The sequence below is a fragment of the Oreochromis aureus genome, linkage group 9 (assembly GCF_013358895.1).
Source record: "Oreochromis aureus strain Israel breed Guangdong linkage group 9, ZZ_aureus, whole genome shotgun sequence".
In the NCBI taxonomy this organism is placed as follows: domain Eukaryota; kingdom Metazoa; phylum Chordata; class Actinopteri; order Cichliformes; family Cichlidae; genus Oreochromis; species Oreochromis aureus.
The window spans coordinates 11,426,504-11,446,936 of NC_052950.1; the positions used below are offsets into that span (position 1 = coordinate 11,426,504).

General features: G+C 46.0%; 8 non-coding genes across 8 annotated transcripts; all 8 read right to left on the minus strand.

Moving 5' to 3' along the window:
• Positions 1-4,353: 4,353 nt before the first annotated feature.
• On the minus strand, positions 4,354-4,433 carry trnas-aga. Its single transcript has one exon. It is a non-coding gene; the product is annotated as a tRNA-Ser (tRNA).
• A 1,996-nt stretch (positions 4,434-6,429) lies between these two features.
• On the minus strand, positions 6,430-6,509 carry trnas-aga. Its single transcript has one exon. It is a non-coding gene; the product is annotated as a tRNA-Ser (tRNA).
• Positions 6,510-8,509: 2,000 nt separating this feature from the next.
• On the minus strand, positions 8,510-8,589 carry trnas-aga. Its single transcript has one exon. It is a non-coding gene; the product is annotated as a tRNA-Ser (tRNA).
• A 562-nt stretch (positions 8,590-9,151) lies between these two features.
• On the minus strand, positions 9,152-9,223 carry trnag-ucc. The gene has a single exon. It is a non-coding gene; the product is annotated as a tRNA-Gly (tRNA).
• Positions 9,224-11,222: 1,999 nt separating this feature from the next.
• On the minus strand, positions 11,223-11,293 carry trnag-ucc. The gene has a single exon. It is a non-coding gene; the product is annotated as a tRNA-Gly (tRNA).
• Positions 11,294-12,657: 1,364 nt separating this feature from the next.
• trnas-aga lies at positions 12,658-12,737 on the minus strand. The gene has a single exon. It is a non-coding gene; the product is annotated as a tRNA-Ser (tRNA).
• A 1,981-nt stretch (positions 12,738-14,718) lies between these two features.
• On the minus strand, positions 14,719-14,797 carry trnas-aga. The gene has a single exon. It is a non-coding gene; the product is annotated as a tRNA-Ser (tRNA).
• A 1,987-nt stretch (positions 14,798-16,784) lies between these two features.
• Positions 16,785-16,863, minus strand: trnas-aga. Its single transcript has one exon. It is a non-coding gene; the product is annotated as a tRNA-Ser (tRNA).
• Positions 16,864-20,433: the final 3,570 nt, after the last annotated feature.

Here is a 20,433-nt window from a genome sequence, read left to right on the forward strand (position 1 = left end):
CTTCAGTGTGGAGGAGTAGCAACCCTCTGAGTCCCCCTTGAATGACTGAACTCCTGACACTATCTCTAAGGGAAATGCAAGCCACCTTCATGCCAACAAGGGATGCAACCAGGGTGAAAACCTTTTTTCTTCCTCCTAAATCTGAAGTTTGGCTAATGGACAAACTCTGCTTTCTTGCATAGACCTTCCAAGAGAGGCTGAGGAGTGTGATGTGATCACCCTAGAACTTAACATACCTTCCTGTTTCCCTTCCTAAAAATGGAAACCACCACCCTAGTCTGCTAATCCAGAGGTACTGCCCAGACCTCCATGTGATAAGAGTCCTCAGATGGAGTACCTTCGACCACCCCACCAAGTGACTCCAAAAAAAGGCTTGGTACTCTGAAATGCTGTTCAATGTAAAAAAGGGTTTAAAGTGACCCATTAACTGTTCGCTATTCTGCGGGGACTGAGTCAAGACCCATTCCCTGGTGTGGGGAAACAACCCCCTCAATCACAGATAAAAACTGCAATATCCAAGCAGCAAGCTGAGCACTCTCCAAGAGACTGGTTTCAGCACCCAAGCCTTGTTTTGATGTGAGACCTATAACTAGCCAGTATCTCTCAACTTCACGCATTAGATCAGGCTTCTTTACCGCCAGGTGATGTTCCTTGTCCCAATAGTCAGACTCTATTGCCAGGGATAGGATCTCCAGGGCCTTTGCCCCTACAGTGCCTCCAGTAAGTGGTGGACCTGCAGGAGGGTGAGCAATTGTCTTCTTTTCAGGCTACACCTTGTCAAGCCCCATTGGTTAAGGCCACAAACCTCTCCACTAATCCTTACCAAGGTACATAAGATAAGAATTAGATTAACCCTTACATCCCAGATAGCAAGGAAACATTGAAACAATGTTGAGTCAATATCAGGCGACGTCATTGAATCAACGTTGAAGTGTGACGTTGACCCAACGTCACTCTTGCACCCATTTTTAACGTTGAAACAACGTCAGGTTTTGATGTTGAATCAATGTTGAAACCTGACATTGATTCGACGTTATATTTTCTAACACTGTTGACATTGAAACAATGTCAGATTCTGATATTGAAACACTGTTGAGCTATGGTATTGATTTTCCACCTCTTTCGTACAGTTGCTTTTTATTGAAAAAAACAAAAAAACAAAAAAGGTCAATAGACATGTATCATTTGCAAAATACTTTATTAAAAGACAAAGTTTCCTATTTACATTTCTATGTTTCACGTCACTTTTATTATTTACTCCGGGATGGGGATGGATGATGTGCGTCCCCATGCGCCACCACCCGCACGATCTGGAGCATACCTGAGCCATTTCTGGACTGCTTGAGCAAAGACCAACTCAGACATAGAGTTCGCCCCTACCTGCTGCGCCAGGCCATCTAGGACAAAAATAGACACACACACAAAAAAACAAAGACAAAAAAAGGGAATTAGAGCACATGAATAAGCTCTTGTTAATTGTCTTCAGCAGGGAGAAAGTATGTAAACTCCTAGGCTGATAAACATGAAAGTCACCAGGCAGAAATCAGCAAACTGCCGCATTTGATTCCCAAAGAGCTATAAGCTGAAAATGTGATATGTCTTAGCATGGTGTGCCGTGTATCCTTTAAAAAAAAAAAAAAGAAAACATGGGGTCCTCGGGCTGTACAAAGTGTACAACCCGAGGACAAAACAAGCCGAAGACCAAAGACTCCATCTCCAGATTAACCGGACATGAAAGTCTTGTTATTAAGAAAGACAAAGTAATATAGCAAAAAACAGACATAGGAAATGTGAAACGCACCCAGCACATCAATTGATCCCTTTATTGTTCACTTTAGGCTCATAAAACTACAATAAATGTTAAAACTTACCAAATATGCATCTGCACAGCGCTGTCTCTTTAAATGCCCTTTTTGCTTTGTCTGGTCCTTGGTTTTTTTCCCCTGCCCAGTTGAGTACAGAGGCCAGCTCCTTTGTAATGGCATAAACCATTACACGGCGGACTCGCACCTCCAGTGTGGTCCAGCAGCACCAATCAACGCAAAGCGTCTCACCTATAGACACATTTTATGAGATGGAATTAGTGTGTCTCATGTCTTAAATGTGTATGCAAGTGCTTGTGTGTTTACTTCATGTAATTGATGATAGAAACATGTCATTTAGTTTTCCCTAAAGCCTGATTTTCAAGTCATACAAAGAATAAACCAAAGTATTGGCAGTACAATGTATTTCTATTCCCTTTTGTTGGATATTCATTTGTTAGTTCTTGTAACTGCTAAAAGTGTTTACTAGTTTTTGCCTGTCACATATATTTGTTATACCATGTAAACTGTGAAATTCCAAGATTTTCAAACTTGCCTTGTAATAGTGGCCTCACAGAGTACCTTCGTTCGTTCGTTCGTTCGTTCCTTCCTTCCTTCCTTCCTTCCTTCCTTCCTTCCTTTGCTCATTTGTTCGTTCTTTCCTTCCTTCACCTTCTGATCTCAGAAGGTGAAGGAAGTAAGGCAGGATATCATGGCACTATGAGTTTCTGTATTTGGACTCTTAGGATTCTGTTTTGTTTTCAATATTCCAAGATTTAGTATTTATTCCTGTTTCTGGTTCCCTGTTCAGTGTTCCCCTTCTGTGTCCCATAGTCAGTCTTATTCCCATGTCTGTTTCTCCCCCAAATGTCCCAGTGTCAAGCCTGTATGTTTTAGTCTTTGTCGCCTTGGTTATTGAACTTCCTGTTTTATTTTGACAGTTTCTTGTCCTGTATTCAGTGTGTTCAGTGTTATAGCAAATAAAGTTGGCTGTTTCAGTTCACTTGCTTTGTTCCCAAGTCCTGCTGTTGGGTCCTACCTCTGCCTGCCACATATGACACAGGGATATCAAAGTCATGTTACATAATGGACCGTATACAGCCCAATTTGACCCTATAGGTAAAATTTCATAATCTCTGTCTTCTTTCACTTTCCAGGGCAATTCTGCTCCTGGGGCCTTATGTTTAATACCCTTGATCTAAGGTAATACTGTTTAAGCATTGCATTTAAATTCTTTTAAATGCATCTTGACCTCTGCTGTGAACAAAAACAATTATATAATTACCTTATCTCCACATTAGGAATGTTTATCTTACTGTTCAGACCAATGTCGGTGTAATAATTTAGTTTAAAGTTTGTTTTGTTCCACATATGGTACCTTTTCAGCCATCAATAAAATCTCAGAGTAATTTATTCAGTATTTCATATGGATATATAAATAAAGAAACCCAGAATCCTTTAAAATGAACTAACCCAGTGGAGGAGAAAGTGGTGATGAGCAGTGATAAAATAATCTCTTTCTTTCCTTCACTCTGCAACAAACACTTAAGAAACAATAAGAAACCTTTTGTAATAAAAGGTTTCACTGCCTAATCAGCACATTCTCATGCAAATCAGATAATGCTGTTTAGGCTGCGTCAACACTAGCCCGCATGGATTTGAAAACGGAGTTTTCATCTGAAGATGCTAGGCGTCCACACTAGCGTTTTCAGTCATGTTCACAGAGTTGCAGGTCCAGGGAAAAACATTCATATTTCAAATCTGGGTGGATGATATTATGAGTGTCCTTTGATTGAAACCAGGCATCAGAAGGTTGGGGACTTGGAGGCAGAGGGACCTCACATGTATGCTGATATGTCTAAAAAACAATGAAAGGGAGAACTTGATCATCCAAAGCAGAAAAGTCTTAATTGAATGAGTCTGTCTCTGTGAAGGAGGGCCATCCAGTCCTTTTTCGTTTTGTACACTTTGTTTCGTACAACCTGCAGTCCAATAACCAGCTCGTTTTGAATCACTGGAACCTTGAGAAGTGAAGAATGCAGATTACATTTTAATGTAAGAAGGTATATGTATGAGGTGATGACACATAAAACCCTTTCATATAACAGAACAATAAGGAATTACAGAGAGATCAGAGTTTTACTGGTTTTATGAAAAACCGCATGATGATGAGCAGCACTACTAGTGGAAACTGCGATGGCCGGGAAACAAACCCGGGTCAACTGCTTAAAAGGCAGATAGGCTCGCCACTATACCACCATCGCTATGCATTTGTCAGACGCATCAGTCATCGGCTTGCGGCGGCGGTACTCAGACAGGATCCTGGAGGACTGCACAGGAGCACGTCTGGGGTGGCTAAAAGACTGACTGAAGGACGCCATGTTTACTGAAGGTGTGCCTAATTTTGCCAGGACATAGCTGGGTCCATTGCTACTGCGTGCTCTATTTTCTGGAGCAAAGGTCGGGCTATTTCTCCTGGCACCCTCTCAGGTGATCTCCATACCGCGGCTTCTTCTCAAGTCGACGTGTGGACTGCCGCACAAAAGCTGACCGTTGTCGACAGGATTCGAACCTGTGCGGGAGACCCCAATGGATTTCTAGTCCATCGCCTTGACCGCCGCCCACAACAACCACATTTGCCCATTAACTACATACTTGAAAGACATGCGTCTTCCAAGTCCTACGCCATACGTCTTTCAAGTCGGATCTGCTCAACAACGGCCACGCTGGATTGTAAATGCGGTAGCTGCATGGCTTTGGTGCGAAAGCTTGTGGTTTTGCAGTTCCGTCAGATCGGTGCAGCACAGCTGCGGTTGCAGCTAGCTGGCTGACATTAGCTTGCTTGCTTGCTTGCATGAAAGTTACACACACAGCTGATGATTTTGCCACCTGCAAAGAGCTGATCAGTACATGGTTAGTAGAATGTTATCTTCATTCCAAACATTCAGCAAAACGTTTAAAGTGGGACTGGGTGTCTTTATGAAGAAGTAGTGTGTCAAATCCCAGTTTCATGTAAGAGGCGATGAGACCTCAAAGCCTGTGTGAGCAGTGCTTTTCCACAGCAAACGGCAGCAGCGAGGCCGATGAAGAATGCACCTGGCTTGACATTGTAAGCCTTTGCAGAAAGAGCGGAGAACAGTTTTAGTGTAAAAGTGAACGCAGACCTGCTTGAACAGCACTACTAGTGGCAACTGCGATGGCCGGAATCGAACCCGGGTCAACTGCTTGGAAGGCAGCTATGCTCGCCACTATACCACCATCGCTATGAAAGCTGGCAACATTACTGATTCATTGTCCTGTTTATACAGCCTTTCAGGACAATTAACAAGGTGGGCATTTTGATTACACGCTTGTCAGCTTCTAAACTGCTCAAAAGGTAGATCCCTAAAAGACTAGTGGTTTCATGCAACTGCACATTTAATCTCATCAGCAAAGCTTCTTTGCTATTCAAGTGTGGCCTCTCACGCATTTAACGCCTTGCGTGATTGTTAGCACCTTGAGAGTCGCAATGGTCACGTGACTTCTTCAGGTCACACCAGACAAGGTGTGAAAAGGTGTGAATCTGGGACGATGACTTCCTTGGCTCCTCTTTCAAGTTATTTGGACACTGGCAAAAAGGTTTTAAGCTTAATTAAAAAATGAGAGCAAGTGTCTGTGTCCCGAATCCAAAGTGGGAGCTGATTCCACAGAGAGGGACCTGAAAAGTGATGGCTCTGCCTTCCATTCTACTTTTAAATCCCGTCGGAAGCCAGCAGTCTGAGAGCAAAGCACTCTGTTGGGATGATATGGCACTGTGAGATCTTGTAGACAAAATTGGTCGTGATCATTCAAGACCTTGTGTGTGAGGGCAAGTATTTGGATTTTTATTTGGGATTTAATAGGGAGCCAATGAAGAGAGAAGTCCATATGGGGAAATATACGCTCTCCTTCTAGTCCCTGACTGTACTCTGGATGCAGCGTTTTGGAACAAGCGTAATTCTTTTCAGGAAGCTTTTAGGACACCCTGAAAATAATGAATTTGAATAGTGGAGGCTAGAAGTAGTGAATGCATCCTTCCTCTCTATCATTAGATGGAGAGAGTGTACAAAGGTCGGCATAGTGGGTCTGTGGCCACTCTTGCTTGCGCTTTTGTGTGTCCGTCAGCCAGCTGTGGAGAAGAGCAAAGTTATTACATACAAAGAGCTGAAGTGAAAAGCAGTGTTTCAAACAATGAAATGTGTCCACTCTTTGTGCTGTTCATGCAGTAATGTTTGATGTTTGAAGCTATTTCTGCTGTTGTCCCATTCCCAGTGAAATCCGCTGTCCGTCCATTCCCGATCCCAGTCCTCTTGCAATGCAATCAGCATTTGTCAGACGCATCAGTCATCGGCTTGCGGCGGCGGTACTCAGACAGGATCCTGGAGGACTGCACAGGAGCACGCCTGGGGTGGCTAAAAGACTGACTGAAGGACGCCATGTTTACTGAAGGTGTGCCTAATTTTGCCAGGACATAGCTGGGTCCATTGCTACTGCGTGCTCTATTTTCTGGAGCAAAGGTCGGGCTATTTCTCCTGGCACCCTCTCAGGTGATCTCCATACCGCGGCTTCTTCTCAAGTCGACGCGTGTGGACTGCCGCAAAAAGCTGACCGTTGTCGACAGGATTCGAACCTGTGCGGGAGGCCCCAATGGATTTCTAGTCCATCGCCTTGACCGCCGGCCACAACAACCACATTTGCCCATTAACTACATACTTGAAAGACATGCGTCTTCCAAGTCCTACGTCATACGTCTTTTCAAGTCGGATCTGCTCAACAACGGCCACGCTGGATTGTAAATGCGGTAGCTGCATGGCTTTGGTGCGAAAGCTTGTGGTTTTGCAGTTCCGTCACATCGGTGCAGCACAGCTGCGGTTGCAGCTAGCTGGCTGACATTAGCTTGCTTGCTTGCTTGCATGAACAGTTACACACACAGCTGATGATTTTGCCACCTGCAAAGAGCTGATCAGTACATGGTTAGTAGAATGTTATCTTCATTCCAAACATTCAGCAAAACGTTTAAAGTGGGACTGGGTGTCTTTATGAAGAAGTAGCGTGTCAAATCCCAGTTTCATGTAAGAGGCGATGAGACCTCAAAGCCTGTGTGAGCAGTGCTTTTCCACAGCAAACGGCAGCAGCGAGGCCGATGAAGAATGCACCTGGCTTGACATTGTAAGCCTTTGCAGAAAGAGCGGAGAACAGTTTTAGTGTAAAAGTGAACGCAGACCTGCTTGAACAGCACTACTAGTGGCAACTGCGATGGCCGGAATCGAACCCGGGTCAACTGCTTGGAAGGCAGCTATGCTCGCCACTATACCACCATCGCTATGAAAGCTGGCAACATTACTGATTCATTGTCCTGTTTATACAGCCTTTCAGGACAATTAACAAGGTGGGCATTTTGATTACACGCTTGTCAGCTTCTAAACTGCTCAAAAGGTAGATCCCTAAAAAGACTAGTGGTTTCATGCAACTGCACATTTAATCTCATCAGCAAAGCTTCTTTGCTATTCAAGTGTGGCCTCTCACGCATTTAAAGCCTTGCGTGATTGCTAGCACCTTGAGAGTCGCAATGGTCACGTGACTTCGTCAGGTCACACCAGACAAGGTGTGAAAAGGTGTGAATCTGGGACGATGACTTCCTTGGCTCCTCTTTCAAGTTATTTGGACACTGGCAAAAGGTTTTAAGCTTAATTAAAAATGAGAGCAAGTGTCTGTGTCCCGAATCCAAAGTGGGAGCTGATTCCACAGAGAGGGACCTGAAAAGTGATGGCTCTGCCTTCCATTCTACTTTTAAATCCCGTCGGAAGCCAGCAGTCTGAGAGCAAAGCACTCTGTTGGGATGATATGGCACTGTGAGATCTTGTAGACAAAATTGGTCGTGATCATTCAAGACCTTGTGTGTGAGGGCAAGTATTTGGATTTTTATTTGGGATTTAATAGGGAGCCAATGAAGAGAGAAGTCCATATGGGGAAATATACGCTCTCCTTCTAGTCCCTGACTGTACTCTGGATGCAGCGTTTTGGAACAAGCGTAATTCTTTTCAGGAAGCTTTTAGGACACCCTGAAAATAATGAATTTGAATAGTGGAGGCTAGAAGTAGTGAATGCATCCTTCCTCTCTATCATTAGATGGAGAGAGTGTACAAAGGTCGGCATAGTGGGTCTGTGGCCACTCTTGCTTGCGCTTTTGTGTGTCCGTCAGCCAGCTGTGGAGAAGAGCAAAGTTATTACATACAAAGAGCTGAAGTGAAAAGCAGTGTTTCAAACAATGAAATGTGTCCACTCTTTGTGCTGTTCATGCAGTAATGTTTGATGTTTGAAGCTATTTCTGCTGTTGTCCCATTCCCAGTGAAATCCGCTGTCCGTCCATTCCCGATCCCAGTCCTCTTGCAATGCAATCAGCATTTGTCAGACGCATCAGTCATCGGCTTGCGGCGGCGCGGCGGTACTCAGACAGGATCCTGGAGGACTGCACAGGAGCACGCCTGGGGTGGCTAAAAGACTGACCGAAGGACGCCATGTTTACTGAAGGTGTGCCTAATTTTGCCAGGACATAGCTGGGTCCATTGCTACTGCGTGCTCTATTTTCTGGAGCAAAGGTCGGGCTATTTCTCCTGGCACCCTCTCAGGTGATCTCCATACCGCGGCTTCTTCTCAAGTCGACGTGTGGACTGCCGCAAAAAGCTGACCGTTGTCGACAGGATTCGAACCTGTGCGGGAGGCCCCAATGGATTTCTAGTCCATCGCCTTGACCGCCGGCCACAACAACCACATTTGCCCATTAACTACATACTTGAAAGACATGCGCCTTCCAAGTCCTCACGTCATACGCCTTTCAAGTCGGATCTGCTCAACAACGCCACGCTGGATTGTAAATGCGGTAGCTGCATGGCTTTGGTGCGAAAGCTTGTGGTTTTGCAGTTCCGTCAGATCGGTGCAGCACAGCTGCGGTTGCAGCTAGCTGGCTGACATTAGCTTGCTTGCTTGCTTGCATGAACAGTTACACACACAGCTGATGATTTTGCCACCTGCAAAGAGCTGATCAGTACATGGTTAGTAGAATGTTATCTTCATTCCAAACATTCAGCAAAACGTTTAAAGTGGGACTGGGTGTCTTTATGAAGAAGTAGCGTGTCAAATCCCAGTTTCATGTAAGAGGCGATGAGACCTCAAAGCCTGTGTGAGCAGTGCTTTTCCACAGCAAACGGCAGCAGCGAGGCCGATGAAGAATGCACCTGGCTTGACATTGTAAGCCTTTGCAGAAAGAGCGGAGAACAGTTTTAGTGTAAAAGTGAACGCAGACCTGCTTGAAGAGCACTACTAGTGGCAACTGCGATGGCCGGGAATCGAACCCGGGTCAACTGCTTGGAAGGCAGCTATGCTCGCCACTATACCACCATTGCTACGAAAGCTGGCAACATTACTGATTCATTGTCCTGTTTATACAGCCTTTCAGGACAATTAACAAGGTGGGCATTTTGATTACACGCTTGTCAGCTTCTAAACTGCTCAAAAGGTAGATCCCTAAAACGACTAGTGGTTTCATGCAACTGCACATTTAATCTCATCAGCAAAGCTTCTTTGCTATTCAAGTGTGGCCTCTCACGCATTTAACGCCTTGCGTGATTGTTAGCACCTTGAGAGTCGCAATGGTCACGCGACTTCTTCAGGTCACACCAGACAAGGTGTGAAAAGGTGTGAATCTGGGACGATGACTTCCTTGGCTCCTCTTTCAAGTTATTTGGACACTGGCAAAAGGTTTTAAGCTTAATTAAAAATGAGAGCAAGTGTCTGTGTCCCGAATCCAAAGTGGGAGCTGATTCCACAGAGAGGGACCTGAAAGTGATGGCTCTGCCTTCCATTCTACTTTTAAATCCCGAAGGAAGCCAGCAGTCTGAGAGCAAAGCACTCTGTTGGGATGATATGGCACTGTGAGATCTTGTAGACAAAATTGGTCGTGATCATTCAAGACCTTGTGTGTGAGGGCAAGTATTTGGATTTTTATTTGGGATTTAATAGGGAGCCAATGAAGAGAGAAGTCCATATGGGGAAATATACGCTCTCCTTCTAGTCCCTGACTGTACTCTGGATGCAGCGTTTTGAACAAGCGTAATTCTTTTCAGGAAGCTTTAGGACACCCTGAAAATAATGAATTTGAATAGTGGAGGCAAGAAGTAGTGAATGCATCCTTCCTCTCTATCAATAGATGGAGAGAGTGTACAAAGGCCGGCATAGTGGGTCTGTGGCCACTCTTGCTTGCGCTTTTGTGTGTCCGTCAGCCAGCTGTGGAGAAGAGCAAAGTTATTACATACAAAGAGCTGAAGTGAAAAGCAGTGTTTCAACAATGAAATGTGTCCACTCTTTGTGCTGTTCATGCAGTAATGTTTGATGTTTGAAGCTATTTCTGCTGTTGTCCCATTCCCAGTGAAATCCGCTGTCCGTCCATTCCCGATCCCAGTCCTCTTGCAATGCAATCAGCATTTGTCAGACGCATCAGTCATCGGCTTGCGGCGGCAGCAGCGGTACTCAGACAGGATCCTGGAGGACTGCACAGGAGCACGTCTGGGGTGGCTAAAAGACTGACTGAAGGACGCCATGTTTACTGAAGGTGTGCCTAATTTTGCCAGGACATAGCTGGGTCCATTGCTACTGCGTGCTCTATTTTCTGGAGCAAAGGTCGGGCTATTTCTCCTGGCACCCTCTCAGGTGATCTCCATACCGCGGCTTCTTCTCAAGTCGACGTGTGGACTGCCGCACAAAAGCTGACCGTTGTCGACAGGATTCAACCTGTGCGGGAGACCCCATCGCCTAGTCCATCGCCTTGACCGCCGCCACAACAACCACATTTGCCCATTAACTACATACTTGAAAGACATGCGTCTTCCAAGTCCTACGCCATACGCCTTTCAAGTTGGATCTGCTCAACAACGCCACGCTGGATTGTAAATGCGGTAGCTGCATGGCTTTGGTGCGAAAGCTTGTGGTTTTGCAGTTCCGTCAGATCGGTGCAGCACAGCTGCGGTTGCAGCTAGCTGGCTGACATTAGCTTGCTTGCTTGCTTGCATGAACAGTTACACACACAGCTGATGATTTTGCCACCTGCAAAGAGCTGATCAGTACATGGTTAGTAGAATGTTATCTTCATTCCAAACATTCAGCAAAACGTTTAAAGTGGGACTGGGTGTCTTTATGAAGAAGTAGCGTGTCAAATCCCAGTTTCATGTAAGAGGCGATGAGACCTCAAAGCCTGTGTGAGCAGTGCTTTTCCACAGCAAACGGCAGCAGCGAGGCCGATGAAGAATGCACCTGGCTTGACATTGTAAGCCTTTGCAGAAAGAGCGGAGAACAGTTTTAGTGTAAAAGTGAACGCAGACCTGCTTGAACAGCACTACTAGTGGCAACTGCGATGGCCGGGAATCGAACCCGGTCAACTGCTTGGAAGGCAGCTATGCTCGCCACTATACCACCATCGCTATGAAAGCTGGCAACATTACTGATTCATTGTCCTGTTTATACAGCCTTTCAGGACAATTAACAAGGTGGGCATTTTGATTACACGCTTGTCAGCTTCTAAACTGCTCAAAAGGTAGATCCCTAAAAGACTAGTGGTTTCATGCAACTGCACATTTAATCTCATCAGCAAAGCTTCTTTGCTATTCAAGTGTGGCCTCTCACGCATTTAACGCCTTGCGTGATTGTTAGCACCTTGAGAGTCGCAATGGTCACGCCGACTTCTTCAGGTCACACCAGACAAGGTGTGAAAAGGTGTGAATCTGGGACGATGACTTCCTTGGCTCCTCTTTCAAGTTATTTGGACACTGGCAAAAGGTTTTAAGCTTTAATTAAAAATGAGAGCAAGTGTCTGTGTCCCGAATCCAAAGTGGGAGCTGATTCCACAGAGAGGGACCTGAAAAGTGATGGCTCTGCCTTCCATTCTACTTTTAAATCCCGTCGGAAGCCAGCAGTCTGAGAGCAAAGCACTCTGTTGGGATGATATGGCACTGTGAGATCTTGTAGACAAAATTGGTCGTGATCATTCAAGACCTTGTGTGTGAGGGCAAGTATTTGGATTTTTATTTGGGATTTAATAGGGAGCCAATGAAGAGAGAAGTCCATATGGGGGAAGTATACTCTCTCCTTCTAGTCCCTGACTGTACCCTGGATGCAGCGTTTTGGAACAAGCGTAATTCTTTTCAGGAAGCTTTTAGGACACCCTGAAAATAATGAATTTGAATAGTGGAGGCTAGAAGTAGTGAATGCATCCTTCCTCTCTATCAATAGATGGAGAGAGTGTACAAAGGTCGGCATAGTGGGTCTGTGGCCACTTTGCTTGCGCTTGTGTGTCCGTCAGCCAGCTGTGGAGAAGAGCAAAGTTATTACATACAAAGAGCTGAAGTGAAAAGCAGTGTTTCAAACAATGAAATGTGTCCACTCTTTGTGCTTTTCATGCAGTAATGTTTGATGTTTGAAGCTATTTCTGCTGTTGTCCCATTCCCAGTGAAATCCGCTGTCCGTCCAATCCCGATCCCAGTCCTCTTGCAATGCAATCAGCATTTGTCACATGCATCAGTCATCGGCTTGCGGCGGCGGGCGGTACTCAGACAGGATCCTGGAGGACTGCACAGGAGCACGCCTGGGGTGGCTAAAAGACTGACTGAAGGACGCCATGTTTACTGAAGGTGTGCCTAATTTTGCCAGGACATAGCTGGGTCCATTGCTACTGCGTGCTCTATTTTCTGGAGCAAAGGTCGGGCTATTTCTCCTGGCACCCTCTCAGGTGATCTCCATACCGCGGCTTCTTCTCAAGTCGACGTGTGGACTGCCGCAAAAAGCTGACCGTTGTCGACAGGATTCGAACCTGTGCGGGAGACCCCAATGGATTTCTAGTCCATCGCCTTGACCGCCGCCCACAACAACCACATTTGCCCATTAACTACATACTTGAAAGACATGCGTCTTCCAAGTCCCACGTCATATCGCCTTTCAAGTCGGATCTGCTCAACAACGGCCACGCTGGATTGTAAATGCGGTAGCTGCATGGCTTTGGTGCGAAAGCTTGTGGTTTTGCAGTTCCGTCAGATCGGTGCAGCACAGCTGCGGTTGCAGCTAGCTGGCTGACATTAGCTTGCTTGCTTGCTTGCATGAACAGTCACACACACAGCTGATGATTTTGCCACCTGCAAAGAGCTGATCAGTACATGGTTAGTAGAATGTTATCTTCATTCCAAACATTCAGCAAAACGTTTAAAGTGGGACTGGGTGTCTTTATGAAGAAGTAGCGTGTCAAATCCCAGTTTCATGTAAGAGGCGATGAGACCTCAAAGCCTGTGTGAGCAGTGCTTTTCCACAGCAAACGGCAGCAGCGAGGCCGATGAAGAATGCACCTGGCTTGACATTGTAAGCCTTTGCAGAAAGAGCGGAGAACAGTTTTAGTGTAAAAGTGAACGCAGACCTGCTTGAACAGCACTACTAGTGGCAACTGCGATGGCCGGAATCGAACCCAGGTCAATTGCTTGGAAGGCAGCTATGCTCGCCACTATACCACCATCGCTATGAAAGCTGGCAACATTACTGATTCATTGTCCTGTTTATACAGCCTTTCAGGACAATTAACAAGGTGGGCATTTTGATTACACGCTTGTCAGCTTCTAAACTGCTCAAAAGGTAGATCCCTAAAAAGACTAGTGGTTTCATGCAACTGCACATTTAATCTCATCAGCAAAGCTTCTTTGCTATTCAAGTGTGGCCTCTCACGCATTTAACGCCTTTGCGTGATTGTTAGCACCTTGAGAGTCGCAATGGTCACGCGATTCTTTCAGGTCACACCAGACAAGGTGTGAAAAGGTGTGAATCTGGGACGATGACTTCCTTGGCTCCTCTTTCAAGTTATTTGGACACTGGCAAAAGGTTTTAAGCTTAATTAAAAAATGAGAGCAAGTGTCTGTGTCCCGAATCAAAGTGGGAGCTGATTCCACAGGTGAAAAGTTGGCTCTGCCTTCCATTCTACTTTTAAATGAGAGCCAGCAGTCTGAGAGCAAAGCACCTGTTGGGATGATATGGCACTGTGAGATCTTGTAGACAAAATTGGTCGTGATCATTCAAGACCTTGTGTGTGAGGGCAAGTATTTGGATTTTTATTTGGGATTTAATAGGGAGCCAATGAAGAGAGAAGTCCATATGGGGAAGTATACTCTCTCCTTCTAGTCCCTGACTGTACCCTGGATGCAGCGTTTTGGAACAAGCGTAATTTTTTTCAGGAAGCTTTTAGGACACCCTGAAAATAATGAATTTGAATAGTGGAGGCTAGAAGTAGTGAATGCATCCTTCCTCTCTATCAATAGATGGAGAGAGTGTACAAAGGTCGGCATAGTGGGTCTGTGGCCACTCTTGCTTGGCGCTTTTGTGTGTCCGTCAGCCAGCTGTGGAGAAGAGCAAAGTTATTACATACAAAGAGCTGAAGTGAAAAGCAGTGTTTCAAACAATGAAATGTGTCCACTCTTTGTGCTTTTCATGCAGTAATGTTTGATGTTTGAAGCTATTTCTGCTGTTGTCCCATTCCCAGTGAAATCCGCTGTCCGTCCAATCCCGATCCCAGTCCTCTTGCAATGCAATCAGCATTTGTCACATGCATCAGTCATCGGCTTGCGGCGGCGGTACTCAGACAGGATCCTGGACGACTGCACAGGAGCACGTCTGGGGTGGCTAAAAGACTGACCGAAGGACGCCATGTTTACTGAAGGTGTGCCTAATTTTGCCAGGACATAGCTGGCTCCATTGCTACTGCGTGCTCTATTTTCTGGAGCAAAGGTCGGGCTATTTCTCCTGGCACCCTCTCAGGTGATCTCCATACCGCGGCTTCTTCTCAAGTCGACGTGTGGACTGCCGCAAAATAGCTGACCGTTGTCGACAGGATTCGAACCTGTGCGGGAGACCCCAATGGATTTCTAGTCCATCGCCTTGACCGCCGCCACAACAACAACCACATTTGCCCATTAACTACATACTTGAAAGACATGCGCCTTCCAAGTCCCACGCCATACGTCTTTCAAGTCGGATCTGCTCAACAACGCCACGCTGGATTGTAAATGCGGTAGCTGCATGGCTTTGGTGCGAAAGCTTGTGGTTTTGCAGTTCCGTCAGATCGGTGCAGCACAGCTGCGGTTGCAGCTAGCTGGCTGACATTAGCTTGCTTGCTTGCTTGCATGAACAGTTACACACACAGCTGATGATTTTGCCACCTGCAAAGAGCTGATCAGTACATGGTTAGTAGAATGTTATCTTCATTCCAAACATTCAGCAAAACGTTTAAAGTGGGACTGGGTGTCTTTATGAAGAAGTAGCGTGTCAAATCCCAGTTTCATGTAAGAGGCGATGAGACCTCAAAGCCTGTGTGAGCAGTGCTTTTCCACAGCAAACGGCAGCAGCGAGGCCGATGAAGAATGCACCTGGCTTGACATTGTAAGCCTTTGCAGAAAGAGCGGAGAACAGTTTTAGTGTAAAAGTGAACGCAGACCTGCTTGAACAGCACTACTAGTGGCAACTGCGATGGCCGGAATCGAACCCGGTCAACTGCTTGGAAGGCAGCTATGCTCGCCACTATACCACCATCGCTATGAAAGCTGGCAACATTACTGATTCATTGTCCTGTTTATACAGCCTTTCAGGACAATTAACAAGGTGGGCATTTTGATTACACGCTTGTCAGCTTCTAAACTGCTCAAAAGGTAGATCCCTAAAAAGACTAGTGGTTTCATGCAACTGCACATTTAATCTCATCAGCAAAGCTTCTTTGCTATTCAAGTGTGGCCTCTCACGCATTTAACGCCTTGCGTGATTGTTAGCACCTTGAGAGTCGCAATGGTCACGCGATTGGCCAGGTCACACCAGACAAGGTGTGAAAAGGTGTGAATCTGGGACGATGACTTCCTTGGCTCCTCTTTCAAGTTATTTGGACACTGGCAAAAGGTTTTAAGCTTAATTAAAAATGAGAGCAAGTGTCTGTGTCCCGAATCCAAAGTGGGAGCTGATTCCACAGAGAGGGACCTGAAAGTGATGGCTCTGCCTTCCATTCTACTTTTAAATCCTGTGAAGCAGCAGTCTGAGAGCAAAGCACTTGTTGGGATGATATGGCACTGTGAGATCTTTAGACAAAATTGGTCGTGATCATTCAAGACCTTGTGTGTGAGGGCAAGTATTTGGATTTTTATTTGGGATTTAATAGGGAGCCAATGAAGAGAGAAGTCCATATGGGGAAGTATACTCTCTCCTTCTAGTCCCTGACTGTACCCTGGATGCAGCGCTTTGGAACAAGCGTAATTCTTTTCAGGAAGCTTTTAGGACACCCTGAAAATAATGAATTTGAATAGTGGAGGCTAGAAGTAGTGAATGCATCCTTCCTCTCTATCAATAGATGGAGAGAGTGTACAAAGGCCGGCATAGTGGGTCTGTGGCCACTCTTGCTTGCGCTTTTGTGTGTCCGCCAGCCAGCTGTGGAGAAGAGCAAAGTTATTACATACAAAGAGCTGAAGTGAAAAGCAGTGTTTCAAACAATGAAATGTGTCCACTTTTGTGCTTTTCATGCAGTAATGTTTGATGTTTGAAGCTATTTCTGCTGTTGTCCCATTCCCAGTGAAATCCGCTGTCCGTCCAATCCCGATCCCAGTCCTCTTGCAATGCAATCAGCATTTGTCACATGCATCAGTCATCGGCTTGCGGCGGCGGTACTCAGACAGGATCCTGGAGGACTGCACAGGAGCACGCCTGGGGTGGCTAAAAGACTGACTGAAGGACGCCATGTTTACTGAAGGTGTGCCTAATTTTGCCAGGACATAGCTGGGTCCATTGCTACCGCGTGCTCTATTTTCTGGAGCAAAGGTCGGGCTATTTCTCCTGGCACCCTCTCAGGTGATCTCCATACCGCGGCTTCTTCTCAAGTCGACGGTGGACTGCCGCAAAAAAGCTGACCGTTGTCGACAGGATTCGAACCTGTGCGGGAGACCCCAATGGATTTCTAGTCCATCGCCTTGACCGCCGCCACAACAACCACATTTGCCCGTTAACTACATACTTGAAAGACATGCGCCTTCCAAGTCCCACGCCATACGCCTTTCAAGTCGGATCTGCTCAACAACGCCACGCTGGATTGTAAATGCGGTAGCTGCATGGCTTTGGTGCGAAAGCTTGTGGTTTTGCAGTTCCGTCAGATCGGTGCAGCACAGCTGCGGTTGCAGCTAGCTGGCTGACATTAGCTTGCTTGCTTGCTTGCATGAACAGTTACACACACAGCTGATGATTTTGCCACCTGCAAAGAGCTGATCAGTACATGGTTAGTAGAATGTTATCTTCATTCCAAACATTCAGCAAAACGTTTAAAGTGGGACTGGGTGTCTTTATGAAGAAGTAGCGTGTCAAATCCCAGTTTCATGTAAGAGGCGATGAGACCTCAAAGCCTGTGTGAGCAGTGCTTTTCCACAGCAAACGGCAGCAGCGAGGCCGATGAAGAATGCACCTGGCTTGACATTGTAAGCCTTTGCAGAAAGAGCGGAGAACAGTTTTAGTGTAAAAGTGAACGCAGACCTGCTTGAACAGCACTACTAGTGGCAACCGCGATGGCCGGAATCGAACCCGGTCAACTGCTTGGAAGGCAGCTATGCTCGCCACTATACCACCATCGCTATGAAAGCTGGCAACATTACTGATTCATTGTCCTGTTTATACAGCCTTTCAGGACAATTAACAAGGTGGGCATTTTGATTACACGCTTGTCAGCTTCTAAACTGCTCAAAAGGTAGATCCCTAAAAGACTAGTGGTTTCATGCAACTGCACATTTAATCTCATCAGCAAAGCTTCTTTGCTATTCAAGTGTGGCCTCTCACGCATTTAACGCCTTGCGTGATTGTTAGCACCTTGAGAGTCGCAATGGTCACGCGATTCTTCCAGGTCACACCAGACAAGGTGTGAAAAGGTGTGAATCTGGGACGATGACTTCCTTGGCTCCTCTTTCAAGTTATTTGGACACTGGCAAAAAGGTTTTAAGCTTAATTAAAAATGAGAGCAAGTGTCTGTGTCCCGAATCCAAAGTGGGAGCTGATTCCACAGAGAGGGACCTGAAAAGTGATGGCTCTGCCTTCCATTCTACTTTTAAATCCCGTCGGAAGCCAGCAGTCTGAGAGCAAAGCACTCTGTTGGGATGATATGGCACTGTGAGATCTTGTAGACAAAATTGGTCGTGATCATTCAAGACCTTGTGTGTGAGGGCAAGTATTTGGATTTTTATTTGGGATTTAATAGGGAGCCAATGAAGAGAGAAGTCCATATGGGGAAGTATACTCTCTCCTTCTAGTCCCTGACTGTACCCTGGATGCAGCGTTTTGAACAAGCGTAATTCTTTTCAGGAAGCTTTTAGGACACCCTGAAAATAATGAATTTGAATAGTGGAGGCTAGAAGTAGTGAATGCATCCTTCCTCTCTATCAATAGATGGAGAGAGTGTACAAAGGTCGGCATAGTGGGTCTGTGGCCACTTTGCTTGCGCTTTTGTGTGTCCGTCAGCCAGCTGTGGAGAAGAGCAAAGTTATTACATACAAAGAGCTGAAGTGAAAAGCAGTGTTTCAAACAATGAAATGTGTCCACTCTTTGTGCTTTTCATGCAGTAATGTTTGATGTTTGAAGCTATTTCTGCTGTTGTCCCATTCCCAGTGAAATCCGCTGTCCGTCCAATCCCGATCCCAGTCCTCTTGCAATGCAATCAGCATTTGTCAGACGCATCAGTCATCGGCTTGCGGCGGCGCGGCGGTACTCAGACAGGATCCTGGAGGACTGCACAGGAGCACGCCTGGGGTGGCTAAAAGACTGACCGAAGGACGCCATGTTTACTGAAGGTGTGCCTAATTTTGCCAGGACATAGCTGGGTCCATTGCTACCGCGTGCTCTATTTTCTGGAGCAAAGGTCGGGCTATTTCTCCTGGCACCCTCTCAGGTGATCTCCATACCGCGGCTTCTTCTCAAGTCGACGGTGGACTGCCGCAAAAAGCTGACCGTTGTCGACAGGATTCGAACCTGTGCGGGAGACCCCAATGGATTTCTAGTCCATCGCCTTGACCGCCGCCACACAACAACCACATTTGCCCATTAACTACATACTTGAAAGACATGCGTCTTCCAAGTCCTACGCCATACGTCTTTCAAGTCGGATCTGCTCAACAACGCCACGCTGGATTGTAAATGCGGTAGCTGCATGGCTTTGGTGCGAAAGCTTGTGGTTTTGCAGTTCCGTCAGATCGGTGCAGCACAGCTGCGCGTTGCAGCTAGCTGGCTGACATTAGCTTGCTTGCTTGCTTGCATGAACAGTTACACACACAGCTGATGATTTTGCCACCTGCAAAGAGCTGATCAGTACATGGTTAGTAGAATGTTATCTTCATTCCAAACATTCAGCAAAACGTTTAAAGTGGGACTGGGTGTCTTTATGAAGAAGTAGCGTGTCAAATCCCAGTTTCATGTAAGAGGCGATGAGACCTCAAAGCCTGTGTGAGCAGTGCTTTTCCACAGCAAACGGCAGCAGCGAGGCCGATGAAGAATGCACCTGGCTTGACATTGTAAGCCTTTGCAGAAAGAGCGGAGAACAGTTTTAGTGTAAAAGTGAACGCAGACCTGCTTGAACAGCACTACTAGTGGCAACTGCGATGGCCGGAATCGAACCCGGTCAACTGCTTGGAAGGCAGCTATGCTCGCCACTATACCACCATCGCTATGAAAGCTGGCAACATTACTGATTCATTGTCCTGTTTATACAGCCTTTCAGGACAATTAACAAGGTGGGCATTTTGATTACACGCTTGTCAGCTTCTAAACTGCTCAAAAGGTAGATCCCTAAAAAGACTAGTGGTTTCATGCAACTGCACATTTAATCTCATCAGCAAAGCTTCTTTGCTATTCAAGTGTGGCCTCTCACGCATTTAACGCCTTGCGTGATTGTTAGCACCTTGAGAGTCGCAATGGTCACGCGATTTCTTCAGGTCACACCAGACAAGGTGTGAAAAGGTGTGAATCTGGGACGATGACTTCCTTGGCTCCTCTTTCAAGTTATTTGGACACTGGCAAAAGGTTTTAAGCTTAATTAAAAATGAGAGCAAGTGTCTGTGTCCCGAATCCAAAGTGGGAGCTGATTCCACAGAGAGGACCTGAAAAGTGATGGCTCTGCCTTCCATTCTACTTTTAAATCCCGTCCGGAAGCCAGCAGTCTGAGAGCAAAGCACTCTGTTGGGATGATATGGCACTGTGAGATCTTGTAGACAAAATTGGTCGTGATCATTCAAGACCTTGTGTGTGAGGGCAAGTATTTGGATTTTTATTTGGGATTTAATAGGAGCCAATGAAGAGAGAAGTCCATATGGGGAAATATACGCTCTCCTTCTAGTCCCTGACTGTACTCTGGATGCAGCGTTTTGGAACAAGCGTAATTCTTTTCAGGAAGCTTTTAGGACACCCTGAAAATAATGAATTTGAATAGTGGAGGCTAGAAGTAGTGAATGCATCCTTCCTCTCTATCATTAGATGGAGAGAGTGTACAAAGGTCGGCATAGTGGGTCTGTGGCCACTCTTGCTTGCGCTT